We start from the raw sequence: 18,819 nt of genomic DNA, 5'->3' as shown, positions 1-18,819 counted from the left end.
GTTTCTGGTCTTACATTTAGATCTTTAATCCATTTTGAGTTTATTTTTATGTATGGTGTTAGGGAGTGTTCTAGTTTCATTCTTTTACAAGTGGTTGACCAGTTTTCCCAGCACCACTTGTTAAAGAGATTGTCTTTTCTCCATTTAATATTCTTGCCTCCCTTGTCAAAGATAAGGTGTCCAAAGGTGCATGGATTTATCTCTGGGCTTTCTATTTTGTTCCATTGATCTATATTTCTGTCTTTATGCCAGTACCATGCTGTTGATGACTGTGGCTTTGTAGTAGAGCCTGAAGACCGGCAGGTTGATTCCCCTAGTTCCATTATTCTTTCTCAAGATTGCTTTGGCTATTCGAGGTTTTGTGTATTTCCATACAAATTGTGAAATTATCTGTTCTAGCTCTGTGAAACCCACTCCAGTACTCTTGCCTGGAGAATCCATGGATGGAGGAGCCTGGTAGGCTGCAGTCCATGGGGTCGCGAAGAGTCAGATGCAACTGAGCGACTTCACTTTCACTTTTACACATTGGAGAAGGAAATGGCAACCCACTCCAGTGTTCTTGCCTGGAGAATCCCAGGGACGGCGGAGCCTGGTGGGTTGCCGTCTATGGGGCCGCACAGAGTCAGACACGATTGAAGCGACTTAGCAACAGCAACAGCAACTCTGTGAAAAACACCATTGGTAGCTTGACAGGGATTGCATTGAACTTATAAATTACTTTGGGTAATATATTCAGGATTCTTTAATATCCGCAAATCAATCAATATAATATACCACATTAACAAATTGAAAAATAAAAAACATATGATTATCTCAATAGATGCAGAGAAAGCCTTTGACAAAATTCAACATCCATTTATGATCAAAAATGGTGAAAAAAATTGAAAGCATTCCCCTAAAGTCAGGAACAAGACAAGGGTGCCCACTATCACCACTACTATTCAACAAAGTTTTGGAAGTTTTAGCCACAGTAATCAGAGCAGAAAAAGATATAAAAGGAATCCAAATTGGAAAAGAAGAAGTAAAACTCTCACTCTTTGCAGATGACATGACCCTCTACACAGAAAACCCTAAAGACTCTACCAGAAAATTACTAGAGCTAATCAATGAATATAGTAAAGTTGCAGGATATAAAATCAACACACAGAAATCCCTTGCATTCCTATACACTAATAATGAGAAAATAGAGAAATTAAGGAAACAATTCCATTCACCGTTGCAAGGAAAAGAATAAAATACTTAGGAATATATCTACCTAAATAAACAAAAGACTTATATTTAGAAAACTATAAAACACTGGTGAAAGAAATCAGAGAGGACACTAATAGATGGAGAAATATACCGTGTTCATGGATTGGAAGAATAAATATTGTGAAAATGAATATATTGCTCATTTTTAAACAAATTGAGTTTATTTGTTTATTTTTTATGATATAGATTCTTTATATGGTTCTCTGAAGAAGTAACAGTAACAATCTTATATCGATCAAGGAGGAGACAAATACATGTGTAATTTAACTTAGTCCTAAACCTAGTACTTTAGGATGACAATTGCCTTTAAGTGTTCAATTTGGAGAATATTATGATTAAATTTGGAAATTTATGCTTATTTGTGACTTTCTTTCCATTGGTTCATGACTGTTGTGCTGTGGGTGGAGGCAAGTCTTTCCCTGCAGGGCTATCAGCTTCACCCTGTGATCTGAGCTCTGCCAGCTGCCCCACAGCCACCACAATGCTTGGCACAGCCTGGCATGTGGCACTTTAGGTGGGGGCTGGGCAGGGTAGGTGAAAGAGAGACCAGGGAAGGACAGGGTGAGCATGCACAGGGATTTGCAAGGAGGAATCTGGTGTTGCACAATTTGGCTAAGCTGAGCTTCCCAGTAACCACTGGCAGTGGCAGAGTTTGAGCTTGTAACTCCCAAACCGACTGCTAGGGAGCTCACCATGGGAGGAGCATCAGCCCTCAGCAGACTCCCCTGGGTCTCTGGGGATGCAGGGACCAACGCAGACTGCCAGAACATTAAGCCTCTTCTACTAGTGGTGCTTTTGCTGCTCTTAGAGCTTGTGTGCATTGTATTTGGAAGAACTCATTTTAGGAAACTCATGGCTGAGAGTTTTGAGTCCTGGTACGGTGTACATCAAGGTTGTATATTGTCACCCTGCTTATTTAACTTATATGCAGAGTACATCATGAGGAACGCTGGGCTTGAAGAAGCACAAGCTGGAATCAAGATTGCTGGGAGAAATATCAATAACCTCAGATATGCAGATGACACTACCCTTATGGCAGAAAGTGAAGAGGAACTCAAGGGCCTCTTGATGAAAGTGAAAGAGGAGAGTGAAAAGGTTGGCTTGAAGCTCAACATTCAGAAAACAAAGATCATGGCATCTGGTCCCATCACTTCATGGGAAATAGATGGGAAAACAGTGGAAACAGTGTCAGACTTTATTTTTTGGGGCTCCAAAATCACTGCAGATGCTGATTGCAGCCATGAAATTAAAAGACGCTTGCTCCTTGGAGGGAAAGTTATGACCAACCTTGATAGTATATTAAAAAGCAGAGACATTACTTTGCCAACCAAGGTCCGTCTAGTCAAGGCAATGGTTTTTCCCGTGGTCATGTATGGATGTGAGAGTTGGACTGTGAAGAAAGCTGATCGCCAAAGAATCGATGCTTTTGAACTGTGGTGTTGGAGAAGACTCTTGAGAGTCCCTTATACTGCAAGGAGATCCAACCAGTCCATTCTAGAGGAGATCAATCCTGGGTGTTCATTGGAGGGACTGATGCTAAAGCTGAAACTGCAATACTTTGGCCACCTCAGGTGGCGAGTTGACTCACTGGAAAAGACTCTGATGCTAGGAAAGGTTGGGGGCAGGAGGAGAAGGGGACGACGGAGAATGAGATGGCTGGATGGCATCACCGACTCGATGGACATGAGTTTGAGTGTACTCCGGGAGTTGGTGATGGACAGGGAGGCCTGGCGTGCTGTGATTCATGAGGTCGCGGAGAGTCGGACACGACTGAGCGACTGAACTGAACTGAACTGAACTGAACTAGCTTCCTCCAGAGTTTTCACTCCAGTAGCAAGTATCTCTTTCACTGAAACTGGCTATGTGTCTTACTTGGGTGGCATCAGGCACTTGGCTAGGCCACGATGGGAGGGGCCCCTAGAGGCCTCTAAGCATGGGCACTGCTTCACTGGGTCACTATCTTGAACCAGACTCATGGTTGGCTCTGCCCAACTCTGCTTAAAGATGGTTTCAGTGGCACTTTTTCGTGGACATGCACTGTACCTTCCTACTGGAACTTGAGGAATCCTTTGTTTCCCAGCATCTTGGGGCTCTTGTGTCCAAGACCCTGCAGTAGAGTCAGTAGAATGCCCAGACCCCAGAATTCTCTCCTCCCTTGTAGCTATCAAGACTGTTTACCTCCCAGAATGTTTGGGCTTGAAGTTACATTACAGTGAAGTTATTTGAAAGAAAAAAAAAAACAACTCATCATTTCTAAAGATGACTTAATAAGGTGCCTTTTTCTATTTCCATTCTTCTGTCCCCTAGGGTAAATTTTCAGCAATGAATAAACACTTCAAATATATTGTATATGGCTTTAGTTGTAAACCTCATCACATGCTGGCAGAGCAGTGCTCCATGTGACCTGAGAACAAGCCCAGAGCTTCTCCCTGACCATGAAGTAGCAGGCAGTGGTGTCCCTCCTGAGCGCCCCCTGCATGCTGTCTCCTGCAGGATAACCATGGCTGACTGTGTAGACACTCTGTGCTGAGCAGAGATAGAGACAGTGCTATATTTTTACAGGTGTTCTGGCCAGTGTTTCTCACTTGGGGTTCCTGGACCAGCAGTACCAGCATACTCTGGGAACCTGTTAGAATTTCAGGGACTCAGGCCCTGTTCAGTCCTCTAGGGGTGGGGCTGTGGAGCTGTATTTCTATGAGCCTTCCAGGTGACTAGTCTAAAATTTGAGAATTACTAGCTTTAGCTACTCTGGTATCATCGATTTTCTACATTGGATTCCTAATTTGGTGAGATTTTAAATTTAGTCTTATTTTTTTATAAAATGATTCCCAGGCTTTCATTAAGCTTGAGAAGCAAAAACTTCTTGTAAATGTTCATGGCCCTGGATGAAAATTTTGTGTTTAAGCAGGTTTTCAGTATGTGTATCTTTTTGACAGTATGAATATATTTAGGCTTGACTGTTTTTAAACACCACAATGAATGTATATAATTTATGTTAAACTATGAATATTCATAGTTTAACATAAATTATATACATTCATTGTTAAACTATGAATACTTGGAGAAGGCAATGGCAAGCCACTCCAGTACTCTTGCCTGGAGAATCCCATGGATGGAGCAGCCTGGTAGGCTGCAGTCCTTGGGGTCGCTAAGGGTCGGACACGACTGAGCGACTTCACTTTCACTTTTCACTTTCATACATTGGAAAAGGAAATGGCAACCCACTCCAGTGTTCTTGCCTGGAGAATCCCAGGGATGGGGGAGCCTGGTGGGTTTCCGTCTATGGGGTCACACAGAGTCGGACACGACTGAAGTGACTTAGCAGCAGCAGAAGCAGTATGAATACTTAGTTACAAAGGAAAAGTGATTTTATGATCAGTTGCTTCTTGTCCCATCAACACTAGCTATTACTGTTACACTAGTTCTTCCCCTGCTGTTAGCTTGGAGCCTTTAAATTTCTGTATTTAATTCTCATGATAAATTAGTCACCATAATCCCATGGAATTAGGTTTTTTCAAACTGAAACTCTCTGGGTCACAGAAGGTAATCAAGCTATTCAGAATAATGCTCTAGATAGCCAACATTCCGAGAATGTATTCAAACCAAAACTCTGCCTACTACTCATATTTCTCTTTTACACATTAAATGAGTTGAGAACCAAAAAAAAAAAAAAAGAGAGAGAGAGAACTTTACTTATATGTTAATCTACATGTTTAGTTTCCTAATTAATGTCCATTTTCTCAGGGACATCCTTGCACTCTGCAGTGTAATCCCACACTTTGGGTAAAAAGTTAAATAGGAAGATTTGTGAGCAACCAGTTTGTTGTAAATGATACTTTTAAAAATTTTCCATAGGAACTTGTATGCTCTCTCTCTTTTTTCTCTGTCTAGAGATCTAACTATTTTCTATTTGGACAGCAATGATAGCTTTACCATGTCCATAAAAGCCCAGAATATCCTTAGACTAAAATGCCCATGCAAACTGATTCTATGTCTATACAAACTGACATACATCTGGATATCATTTCTAGAGCTACACATAATCACAAGGAATCATTATTGTAAATCATATTGACAACAATAACCATTTTAGACAGTGATGATTAAAAGGATATTGAATAAAACACCAGATGCCAAGACTGTTTTCCGTAAGCATAATATACAAATAGAACGTCACAAGAAAGTTATATCCTGACACATCTTGTAGACTTGGGATATCTTGTAGGAACGTACTCTTTCGAATTAAAGGGAGAATAATTTCTTATTTACCAAGAAATGTCATATGACAAACTCTACTATATCCTCTTTATAACCATTGTATAAAATTATGTTTAAATCAACTTTAAAATTCTTGCTGTGCATGTACAGTTATGCTCCTAATTATTAGTGTTATAATACCCCAACATTAAGATTCCTTCCAGCTATGTTTGCATATAGACTATCTGGACTGTGTGAACACTTAAAAATTCCTATTGCTGATTTGCTTCTGCGGTTTAGGACTGATAAAATCGTTTCCAAGACCCCTTGGAAAATTAGACTGTCAGGATTTTCTCAGTCTGCTTGAGAAGCAATCATATTGTTGAGTTTACTTAAATTCCAATGGGATTGGAGCTAAGTTAGCAAGGTTGTTAGAGGTAAAAAAGAAATAGATGAAACTATATTAATCTATATATCTTATGAAACTAAATTTCAAGTACACAATATATAGTAAATCTGGTCAATAATACTAGAATAAGTTTTAAAATGAAAGAACAATTATTTTCTTTCCCTATTCCTTTTGCTTAAAAATATTGCCCTTCACAATTTAGTGACAGCAATTGATTAGAAATCATACACAATATATTTATTCACAGGTAAATTCTGGAAAATATATTTCTTGGTAGCTTACAATTTGTATTTCCTATAAATCTCATCTCTTACAGTATTTTTTAACAGTGCCTTGACAAGCCAAACATGTTCTTGAATATTTGAGCAGCTTGTGTTAAAAATTTAGGTTTCTTTTTTTTTTTTGCCACTTTCAGTGACTGTCATAGGAAACAGCTGCAAATAGCATCTGCTTCCATGGCTGATGCCAGGGCAGTATTGGATCCTTGAAATGTCCAAAGGGTCTGTCTGGACAGTGATGAGCTTTCTGTGGGCCTGTTTATTGCTGTTTAGGTTGCAGTAATAGAAATATTGTTAAACAATCTAATGTTTTTTGATTATCAATTTTGTCTGCAGTGCTAAACTAAATGATGTTAATGACATAGTTTTCTAAATTATATGTAAGCATTCTCCAAGTACCTTTACACTATTTATAGCGAATCAGCAAATTGCAGGAGAAATACATAAAAATATGTATATTTTTAAGGATAGATTCCTTGTGTCTTTATTCTTTAGCTGTACTCATTATCAATGTATAACTAACATTTATTTACTATTTCTTATTTGTTGTACCCTAAACACTTTACATATATCACTGCATTATTTCCTAACAACCAATAAGCACAGCTAGAAACATTATTACTACTTTGCAAATAAGGAAATTGAAGCTTTTAAAGGTATGATACTATGGACAAATTCTAAGAGCTGGAGCCAGAATGTGACTGTGGTCCAGGTCTGGAAGCAGGATGTGACTGAAGGGGAAAATGTATAGTTCTCCACTGAAAGTTGATGCTCCATCCCCCTGCTCTCATTCCTGACTTTAGAAAAGGTTTACATTTACAAAGATTCAGATGCAATTTTCAACTATTCTAAAAACAGCAGGACACACCTGACTTTAATAGTTTTCTTAGCTGAAATTTTAGATGTTTTTCCTTCAGATCAATTTATGAGAAAAGGTTATTTTGATGTATTTTGTGTTCAACTTCCCCTTTAGTGATTCATTTTTGTCTTTTTCTTCCTGTCTGTCTACTAATAAAATGTGAAATTTTAAAAAGAAGGTAGATTGTAGGAGGTAGAATGATTGGCCCTCAAAGATATCTACATCCTAACCCTTGGAATCTATGAACAGGTAAAGATTCATGGCAAAGGAAGTAGAATTAAGGTTGCCAAAAAGCTGACCTTAAAATAAAAAGATTATCCTAGATCATCGGGATGGTCGTGAAAAATGGGAGAGAAGCAGATGAGAGTTTAGAGTGATGTCATGTGAGAAAAACTTAACCTACATTTGCTGACTTTGAAGATGGAGGATGAGAGCATGGGCCAAGAAATGGTATGGTCTCTAAAAGCTGGAAAAGACAAGGGAACAGAGTCTCCCTAAGAACCTCTAGAAACGAACACCAAACTTAATTCAGTCCAATAAGATCTATGTCAGACTGATTTATGAAATATATGATTATATTCTGCAGTTAAGACACTAAATCATTGCTAATTGTTCTCAACAGCAATACAAAAGCAATATATTAATATTGTTTCAGGTCATTCTGAATCAGAACACTCACTCTAACACCTGCACTGTTTGGGGGTGAGAAGAGGGTTATCTTCAATGAACAAATAACTCTTTGGAAATAAAACTAAATAATCCAGGGGAGTTTTTGACACTGATTCTATTTCTTCTACACTAATAAATATACATACCTCTTGCAGAAGATGTAAGCCAGAAGTACATGTATATATGCCCTTTGTGATCAATATGCAAAAAAAAATCATTTTATAAAAAATCAAATGGGTTATTCAATTATTTATTTCATTATTTAGTTAGTTATCTTGTTCTAAAAATGACATAATTATGCATGCAACTTAGGACACAAAAATATATTTCAAAATAAGGGAGAGAACAAGGGAGGATAAGAATTCAAAATTAAGGAGTCTGAAGTGAAATTAGTATTTAGGCATAAATCATTAAAAAGAAAAATCATCACAGATTTAAAAAGAGGGTACTCCTTATGTTTCTTACTAAAATCAAACCTAACAAATAAGAACACTCAAATGTTGATAACAAATTGAATTATACTTCTGGTGAGGAAGTAGAAAGTCTCAAGAGACCAGGGAAAAATCCAAATAGGCTGCAAATTCATAGTATTAGGGACCCTCCAGAAATCTGATGATGCAATAAATCTGGAAAAGCTATATTTCAAAAATAGATGAGCACTTACATAATCTCTATGCTTGGTGATATGAGATAAGGAAAGGTAAATACACCATACAGAAGGATGAGAAGAAACGCCTTAAGTTTCAGCAGATTTTTAATGTGACACATGAGTGAACCTGTTGGATTCAAAACCAGTGTCACCTCACAGATATTATTTGAATCCACTTGCTAATTCCTTCTTATGTGCTAATTACTAAGGGCACAAAAGCCTGGGCAAAGGGAAAAAAGACCTGAGAAAATATACCCACAGGATATTGGGTTATCTTAGTCCTTTAGGGCTGATATAACAAAATGCCTTAAATGACAGACAGTTATTTCTCAGAGTTCTGGAGGCTGGAAGTCCAAGATCAAGGTGCCAGCATGGTTAAAAGAGGGCCTTACTCCAAGTTGTAGAGTTTTCATTGTATCTTAACGTGCCAAAGGGCAAAGGGATGCAAGCAGACAATTGAAAGTGAAAGTCACAGTTGTGTCCAACTCTTTGAAACCAACCCCATGGACTATATAGTCCATGGAATATTCAGGGTAGAATACTGGAATGGGTAGCCTTTCCCTTCTCCAGGAGATCTTCCCAACCCAGGGATAGAACCCAGAATCTGCATTGCAGGCAGATTCTTTACCAACTGAGCTATCAGGGAAGCCCTTACAAGTTTCTTAAAGAGCTTAGTATAGTGGGGTCCTGTTAAGGCAGGACAGTGGGAGAAAGGAGAAAACCAGATAATAATTCAAGGCTTTCAGTAGTGGCAAAGAAATTCCCGAAAAGCTAGGGACCTTCAGCAGATTACAGCCGAAGCATACAAAAGTCTAGGGGTAAATCGTCAAATTGAAGAGAAAATTTTTTCTAGGTACAGAAAGAAGGGAGCTACACTAGAGAAAAAAGGAACTCCTCCCACCTGCCCAAAATTAGAGCTGAAAAGTAGAACTCTGACATCTCACTGAGGATCACATCCCAAACACTGCTGGGACTGGAGGTCTGTATCCTAATCACCTGATTCACAGAAGGGCTGAACTCCTCCCAGGCCCCTTGGCATACAGTGCTGGTGACAGAACCACAGCTGATGGGACTGTAGCTGAGTTCTCAGGTTACAGAACTGTTTCCAGGTCCATAATTGAGACCATGGTCATTGGGTGTCAGCTTGACTTTGAAAATGGCTCTTTGGCCATGGACTGCAGTGCCTCCCATCCAGGCACTTTTGTTCATGGATATTTGTTATTGTTGTGCAGTCCCTAAGTCCCATCCAACTCTGCAACCCTGCAGACTGCAGCATGTCAGGCTTCCCTGTCCTTCACTATCTCCCAGAGTTTGTTCAGATTGATGTCCACAATTGGTCATACTATGTAACCATCTCATCCTCTGTTGCCCCCTTCTCCTTCTGCCCTCAATCTTTCCCAGCATCAGGGTCTTTTCCAATGAGTTGGCCCTTCACATCAAGTGGCCAAATTCTTGGAGCTTCAGTTTCAGCAACAGTCCTTCCAATGAATATTCAGGGAAGATTTCCTTTAGGATTGACTGGTTTCATTTCCTTGCAGTCCAAGGGACTCTCCAGTATCTTCTACAGCACCACAGTTTGAAAGCATCAATTCTTTGGCACTCAGCCTTCTTTATGGTACTATTCTCACATCTGTACTTGACTCCTGGAAAAACCATAGCTTTGATTATGCGAATGTTTATCAGCAAAGTGATGTCTCTGCTTTTAAATGTTGTCTAGGTTTGTCATAGCTTTTCTTCTAAAGAGCAAGCATCTTTGAATTTCACAGTTTCAGTCACTGTCCACAGTGATTTTGGAGCCCAGGGAAATAAATTTTGTCACCATTTCCATTTTTTCTCCTCCTATATACCATGAAGTGATGGGCCCAGATGCCATGAACTTAGCTTTTTGGATGTTGAGTTTTAAGCCAGATTTTCATTCTCATTTTTCACTGTCATCAAGAGGCTCTTTAGTTCCTCTTCACTTTCTGCCATTAGAGGGGTATCATCTGCATATCTGAGGTTGTTGATATTTCTCCTGGCAATATTGATTTCACATTGTGATTCATACAGCCCTGCTTTTTTCATGATGTATTCTGCATATAAGTTAAATAAGCAGGGTGACAATATGTAGTCTTAATGTACTCCTTTCCTAATTTTGAGCCAGTCTGTTGTTCCATATAAGGTTCTAACTGTTGTTTCTTGACCTGCATACAGGTTTCTCAAGAAACTGGTAAGATCGTCTGATATTCCCATATCTCTAAGAATTTCCACAGTTTGTTGTGGTCCACAGTGGATGGATGCCAAATTACTGCAGTTGTGAGGGGGATAGGAGTTAGGGACATCTTGTTCAGCCATCTTGCTGATGTCACTCTTCTCTGTGTTCACTTTAAAGAATGTATCAGCCACTCATAATTTGACAAAAACCCACATCCATGTCTTCCAAGTGGAAGGTCAGTTACTGATATGTGGTAAAGTTATTAAAGTGAATGGCTACCCACTCCAGTATTTTTGCCTGGAGAGTTTCATGGACAGAAGAGTCTGGCGGACTGCAGTCTGTGGGGTCGCAAAGGGTCAGACATGACTGAGTGATTAACACTTTTATAGGTATGTGGTCTTATTTTGGTGACTCTTGTTTATATCATTCTGAATATCAGTGTTCAATGTAACTGACAGCTATGCTCCTTAAACAATACTAATTTATTTATCCAGTCATTGATTTACTCTTTTAAAATGCTTTGATGTCTTCTGTATCTTTTCACTGAAGGGATGCTTAACAACTTGTGGCACAAAGGCTTTGAACAAGAAGAGACAAGGAATGTAAATTTCCTAGTGCAGTGAGTTATTCTGCCATATTTTATTCGATATTTAAAAGTCTGAAACTCAAAATGAGGAAGATAAATTGAAATGCTGTGATTTAACTGCAAATTAAGCTCTCAGGAATGTTAAAATAAAGGTCTTGCACATAATTAATGAAGCAAAGAGAGTGTAAATATTATACAGTAATTGGATTGGTCAATGGTAACACTGAGGTAACTGGTGATTTATTTATCTATGGAAGGAACAAATTTTAAAACAAACATAATAAAGAGCAATTACTGTTCTATGATTATAAATAAAGTCATATATTTAAGAATTGAAGCCTCAACATTCTTAAAAGCTACTTCATACCTTGACTATCTCAGGAGTATGTTAGTTTAAATTACCGGAAAATTTCGGTTTAAGGGTATTTTCCATTTATGCAGGGTTTAAGTTATATAGTACCATGTTTTCAGGAGCAACTGCTTTTTATTTTTGTATAAAATTCAAATATATTTATTATTGACAAATGTAAAGGATAGAATTTTGATAAAACAAGTCATATTATGATCATGTGCCAAGAAAAATATTATATAAATAATTAAGTTTAAAAAATCAATCAAATACCATAATATAAACTACTGTGTATTTTTTTCAGCTCATTGACCTGTTTCTAGTTAAAAGAAATATGAGGAGTCTTATTTCAATTGGAAGCTAGAAATTTTCAAATTTTATTGTTTTTTTAGAAACCTAAAATAAACAAATTTGAACTAACAAACAGACAAACCCTTCATAATGTTTTGTCTGTCAATTCTGTGTCATTTTAAATTTCTTCCACCATGCATTCTGTGCCCCCATCAGACTAAGTCTTTGAGTTCTGAGGTTTTAACTTATTCTCTATCATCTTTGCATTTGACATGTCCTGTACTAAAACAATCCACCTTTCTTCTTCCACTCTATGGTCTGCATTCTCATCTTCTGGGGATCATCTAAGGATTGGCTTTCTTGTGGAAGCTTGCTTTAGTTGCCCTTCCCAGGTGTGCCCTTTTTGCCTTGAATTCTTCTTACAACACTTCTCATATTTACTATATTCTATACTAATATAAAACACTTGGGATGATAACATGTCTAACCTATGTTAGACTAAGATCTGTAAAGGAAGAATTAGGATAAAAAGAGTAAGCACAATAAATAGAATTAGGGTTCGTTTTCGGAGAAGGCAATGGCAAGCCACTCCAGTACTCTTGCCTAGAAAATCCCATGGGTGAAGGAGCCTGGTAGGCTGTAGTCCATGGGGTCGCTAAGGGTTGGACACGACTGAGCGACTTCACTTTTCACTTTCACACATTGGAAAAGGAAATGGCAACCCACTCCAGTGTTCTTGCCTGGAGAATCCCAGGGACAGGGGAGCCTGGTGGGCTTCTGTCTATGGGGTCACACAGAGTCGGACACGACTGAAGTGACTTAGCAGCAGCAGCAGCAGCAGCAGCAGCAGCAGCAGGGTTCGTTTTAGAATACTAAGTATCTCAGTTATCTAGCATGGCACACACACTAGGCACCCTATGTACATTTTTGAACATATGAATAACTAAATCTATAATAATATTCAAAATATGGGCCTTTAGTTTGTATGTTATAAATAATCTCCCCTATATTGTGCTATGGCATAAACTTCTCATAAACTTTGTGAAATACTCCTTGCTCTGATGCCTTAGTTTTCTTAGTCTTTCTTAGAAACTTCATATTTGAGAGAACCTGAAGGGATCCATTAAGGTTATTTTTAGAAGACACATATACCCAATATTTGCATACAGTTTTGCAAAATGCATGAAAACCATAAGGTTTTGACTTTGATCATTATTTGTGGACAACAGCTGAAAGTATTAATACTTGTATTTCCATTCATTCTTCTTGAAAGAGTCACTTGATTACACAAGATAAATATAATTACAAACTTAAAATGAGGAAATTATGGCAAAAAAAAACAGTGAACACTGAAAGACATATATGCATTTGGTGATGTAATTAATGAATAACCTGAATTGAAGTTAAAGTTTTAATATTCAAAAGGTAACCTATTAGTCAGTTACAGAAAAGGTCCTGATTATGTTAGTAACATTGGAGCCATCTGTGATTCAGTTCAGTTCAGTTCAGTCGCTCAGGCGTGTCCGACTCTCTGCGACCCCATGAATCACAACAGGCCAGGCCTCCCTGTCTATCACCAACTCCTGGAGTTCACTTAAACTCATGTCCACAGAGTCGGTGATGCCATCCAGCCATCTCATTCTCTGTCATCTCCTTCTCCTCCCGCCCCTACCCCAACCTTTCCCAGCATCAGAGTCTTTTCCAGTGAGTCAACTCATCGCATGAGGTGGCCAAAGTATTGCAGTTTCAGCTTTAGCATCAGTCCTTCCAATGAACACCCAGGATTGATCTCCTTTAGAATGGACTGGTTGGATCTCCTTGCAGTACAAGGGACTCTCAAGAGTCTTCTCCAGCACCACAGTTCAAAAGCATCAATTCTTTGGCGCTCAGCTTTCTTCACAGTCCAACTCTCAAATCCATACATGACCACGGGAAAAACCATAGCCTTGAATAGACAGACCTTTGTTGGCAAAGTAATGTCTCTGCTTTTTAATATACTATCAAGGTTGGTCATACATCCCTAAATTTTCTGTTAAATATTTGAAATGTTAAATTTATCTCTTTCTCTCTCTCTTTTTTTTTTTTTCCCCACACTGCCCAGCTTATGGTATCTTAGTTCCCTGACCAGGCATCAAGACCATGATCCTTGCAGTGGAATCACAGAGCCTAACTGTCCTGGGCTGGACAGTTTAAGGGTATTTTAAATGGCTGGACAGCCAGGGAATTTCCATGAAATATTAAGTTTTAAAAGCATTTGTATTGGTTGTCTGTTGCTGTACAACATACTACACCCCAAATTTAAAAACAATCACTATAATTAAGTCGTGTTTTCTAAGGATCAGGAATTATTCTCAGGAATCACAGAAGCTGCAGTCAAAAAGTTGGCTGAGTTGCTAGTCATCTCAAAGCTTGACTGAGCAAAGATGTGCTTCCACGCTTACTCAAATTTTATTGGTAGATTCAGATTCTTGGGTGCCATAGTCAAGGCTTTTCTGAATTCCTTATTATGTGGGCTTCTGCAATATAGCAGCTTGTTTCATTAAAATGTATAAGCCAAAAAGGGGATAGAAATAGTTCAGCAAGATGGAAGTCATATTCTTTTGTATCTTAATCACAGAAGTGATATTTCATCAGAGAAGTGACAACTCATATATTTAATTCTGTTCTATTTAATAGAAGCACATCACTAGGTCCACCCACTGTCAGGGGGATTACACAAAGGCTGGAATCTCAGGAGAAGATCATCGGGAGCTATGTTGATCTATCACCAGTATCAGTATCAGTTGAGTTCAGTTCAGTCACTCAGTCGTGTCCAACTCTTTGCGACCCCATGTATGCCAGGCTTCCCTTTCCATCATCAATTCCCAGAGTTTACTTAAATTCATGTCCATCGAGTCGGTGATGCCATCCAATCATCTCATCCTCTGTTGTCCCCTTCTCCTCCTGCCTTCAATCTTTCCCAGCATCAGGGTTTTTTCAAATGAATCAGTTTTTCACATCATGTGGCCAAAGTATTGGAGTTTCAGCTTCAGCATCAGTCATTCCAATGAATATTCAAGACTGATTTCCTTTAAGATGGACTGGTTGGATCTCCCAAGATGGACAGATCATTGTGGAGAGTTCTGACAGAACGTGGTCCACTGGAGAAGGGAATGGCAAACCACTTCCCTATTCTTGCCTTGTGAACCCCATGAACAGTACGAAAAGGCAAAAAGATATGACACTGAAAAATGAACTCCCCAGGTCAGAAGGTGCCCAGTATTTAACTGGAGAAGAGTGGAGAAATAACTCCAGAAAGAATGAAGAGATGGACTCAAAGGTAAAACATGCCCAGTTGTGGATGTAACTGGAGATGGAGGTAAAGTCCAATTCTGTAAATATCAATATTGCATAGGAACCTGGATTTTAAATCCATGAATTGGAAGTGGGTCAAACAGGAGATGGCAAGAGTGAGCATCAACATTTTAGGAATCAGTGAACTAAAATGGACTACAATGAGCGCAATTAATTCAGGTGACCATTATATCTACTACTGTGGGCAAGAATCCCTTAGAAGAAATGGAGTAGCCATCATAGTCAGCAGAGGAGTCCAAAATGCAGTACTTGGATGCAATCTCAAAAACAACAGAATGATCCCTGTTCGTTTCCAAGGCAAATTGAATTTCCAAGGCAAAACCATTCAGTATCACAGCAATCCAAGTCTATCCCCCAAACATTAATGCCAAAGAAGCTGAAGTTGAATGGTTCTATGAAGACCTACAAGACCTTCTAGAACTAACACCAAAAAAAAAAAAAAAAGTCCTTTTCATCACTGGGGACTAGAATGCAAATGCAAGAAGTCAAGAGATATCCGGAGTAACAGGCAAGTTTGACCTTGGAATAAAAAATGAGGCAGGGCAAAGGCTGACAGAGTTTTGTCAAGAGAATGTACTGGTCATAGAAAACACCCTCTTCCAAAAACATAAGAAACTACTCTATACATGTACATCATCAGACGGTCAATAACAAAATGAGATTAATTATATTCTTTGTAGCTGAAGATGGAGAAGCTCTATACAGTCAGCAAAAACAAGACTGAAAGCTGACTTATGGCTCAGATCATGAACCCCTTATTGCAAAATTCAGACTTAAAGAAAGTAGGGAAAACCAATATACCATTCAGGTATGACCTAAATCCAATCACTTATGATTATACAGTGGAAATCAACTATACTTCAGTACAATTTTCAAAAGCATATATAGTTCCCATCACTTTATTATTAAAAGACTCATATAACAATACACATTTAATACACATTTTTTAAATATATAAATGTGTTAAATACTTTTGATCTAATCTAACTTTCAGTTCAGTTCAGTTCAGTCGCTCAGTTGTGTCCGACTCTTTGCGACCCCATGAATCACAGCACGCCAGGCCTCCCGGTCCATCACCAACTCCCGGAGTTCACTCAAGCTCATGTCCATCGAGTCAGTGATGCCATCCAGCCATCTTATTCTCTGTCGTCCCCATCTCCTCCAACTCCCAATCCCTCCTAGCATCAGACTCTTTTCCAGTGAGTCAACTCGTCGCATGAGGTGGCCAAAGTATTGCAGTTTCAGCTTTAGCATCAGTCCCTCCAATGAACACCCAGGATTGATCTCCTTTAGAATGGATTGGTTGGATCTCCTCGCAGTCCAAGGGACTCTCAAGAGTCTTCTACAGCACAACAGTTCAAAAGCATCAATTCTTTGGTGATCAGCTTTCTTCACAGTCCAACTCTCACATCCATACATGACCATTGGAAAAACCATAGCCTTGACTAGACGGACCCTGGTTGGCAAAGTAATGTCTCTGCTTTTTAATATGCTATCTAGGTTGGTCATAACTTTCCCTCCAAGGAGTAAGCATCTTTTAATTTCCTGGCTGCAATCAGCATTTGCAGTGATTTTGGAGCCCCCCAAAATAAAGTCTGACACTGTTTCCACTGTTTCCCCATCTATTTCCCATGAAGTGATGGGACCAGATGCCATGATCTTCGTTTTCTGAATGTTGAGCTTCAAGCCAAACTTTTCATTCTCCTCTTTCACCCTCATCAAGAGGCCTTTGAGTTCCTCTTCACTTTCTGCCATAAGGGTGGTGTCATCTGCGTATCTGAGATTATTGATATTTATCCCGGCAATCTTGATTCCAGCTTGTGCTTCTTCCAGCCCAGCGTTCCTCATGATGTATTCTGCATATAAGTTAAATAAGCAGGGTGACTATATACAACCTTGACGTCCTCCTTTTCCTATTTGGAACCAGTCTGTTCCATGTCCAGTTCCAACTGTTGCTTCCTGATTGCATACAGGTTTCTCAAGAGGCAGGTCAGGTGGTCTGGTATTCCCATCTCTTTCAGAATGTTCCACAGTTTATTGTGATCCACACAGTCTTTAGTTTTGCACAAAAAATAATGATTATGAAAGCTTTATATTCCAAAGGAGTTTATAATTTCATAGATGGGATATTGGGATAAAATCATTTACTTATTGTGTTTGTTAATGTGGTTGGCAAATAAATAGATAAATATTTTTCTCTGATGATTTCCAAAACTCTTGTTAGATGAATAAAATTTTATCAAATAATTTAAAAATTGTATCAGAAATAATTATATTCTATATTTTTATGGGAGTTTGGAAGCAGAAAATCAATGACAAATGTGTTTTCCTTATGAACTATAAATCTTGAGCCTAAAGCAAATTTTTCAATGTTATAAGTATATAGCTATAACCATGTATATCTGTGGTAATCTGCATTTTTACTTTAAGCCAATTATAATAGCTTTTGTGTTTTCATGGTACCTATAGTAACTACAACTGCAATTCATGCTATTATTTACTGTTATTCTTAGTTTAATATATTTTTTCAAGTCTAAAGACTTTATTGAATCTACATCTAATGTTGTAAGGTAAAATGTTCTGCCCTAAGACCTCTAGGAATATATAAAATTCTACATGTAATATAAAAATAAATGTCTAAAATCTCTAAAACTTCTATATAAGCTTATGCACTGCCATGAGGGAAAATACTGTATGATTACTTAAGATATTTACATTTCATAATTCTGTAATGTTTTTTAACATATGTTAATGCAAAACAAATAGGGAAAAAGTAATGATTACAATATATTTCTTATAAAATCACATATAGAATTTTGATTAAAATGAAAATAATCAATGTTGCGAACTTAAAGATCAAACAGTTTTGTTTGTTATTTTTCCCCAAAGATTTTAAACAATTTCTTTTGCCTCTGTGAAACATCAATAAGGTAAGGGATCAAAGAAAGGAAAATTCAATGAAAGTAATATCTGGCTCATGAATTTTAAAGTTCAAGTGCATCTTGCAAGATTAGATAACTGATTCTGATGAAGACTCAAGAAAGACTGTTTTCAAACACAGGAAGACTCATAATCTGCTCGCTGTTATTTATGTGCCACAGATAATTCAAAGCAAACAAACATACAAACAAAACTTGAGGTGAGCAAAACTGGTATCCCTTGATCAAAGGTCATTTATGTATGTAGTTCAGTTCAATTCAGTTCAGTCTCTCAGTCATGTCTGACTCTTTGCAACCCCATGAACCGCAGCACGCCAGGCCTTTCTGTCCAATGAGTCCTTAACTGCTTTCTCAAAGATTCCTGTGAATCAATTAAAAGGAACAAAACAAAACTGAAAATCATTAATTTCAACACCTTTCTTGGTCTGATTTAATGAAACATAAGAAGGTTTGGGCTCTAAAATCACTGTGGATGCTGATTGCAGCCATGAAATTAAAAGATGCTTACTCCTTGGAAGGAAAGTTATGAACAATCTAGATAGCATATTAAAAAGCAAAGACATTAGTTTGCCAACAAAGCTCCATCTAGTCAAGGCTATGATTTTTCCAGTGGTCATGTATGGATGTGAGAGTTGGACTGTGAAGAAAGCTGATCGCCGAAGAATTGATGCCTTTGAACTGTAGTGTTGGAGAAGACTCTTGAGAGTCCCTTGGACTGCAAGGAGATCCAACCAGTCCATTCTAAAGGAGATCAGTCCTGGGTGTTCATTGGAAGGACTGATGCTAAAGCTGAA

This window comes from Moschus berezovskii, chromosome 12 (genome assembly GCF_049115385.1).
Source record: "Moschus berezovskii isolate FMDL1 chromosome 12, NW_MosBer_1.0, whole genome shotgun sequence".
In the NCBI taxonomy this organism is placed as follows: domain Eukaryota; kingdom Metazoa; phylum Chordata; class Mammalia; order Artiodactyla; family Moschidae; genus Moschus; species Moschus berezovskii.
The sequence above is the reverse complement of the archived record's forward strand: the minus strand, read 5'-3'. Positions refer to the sequence as shown.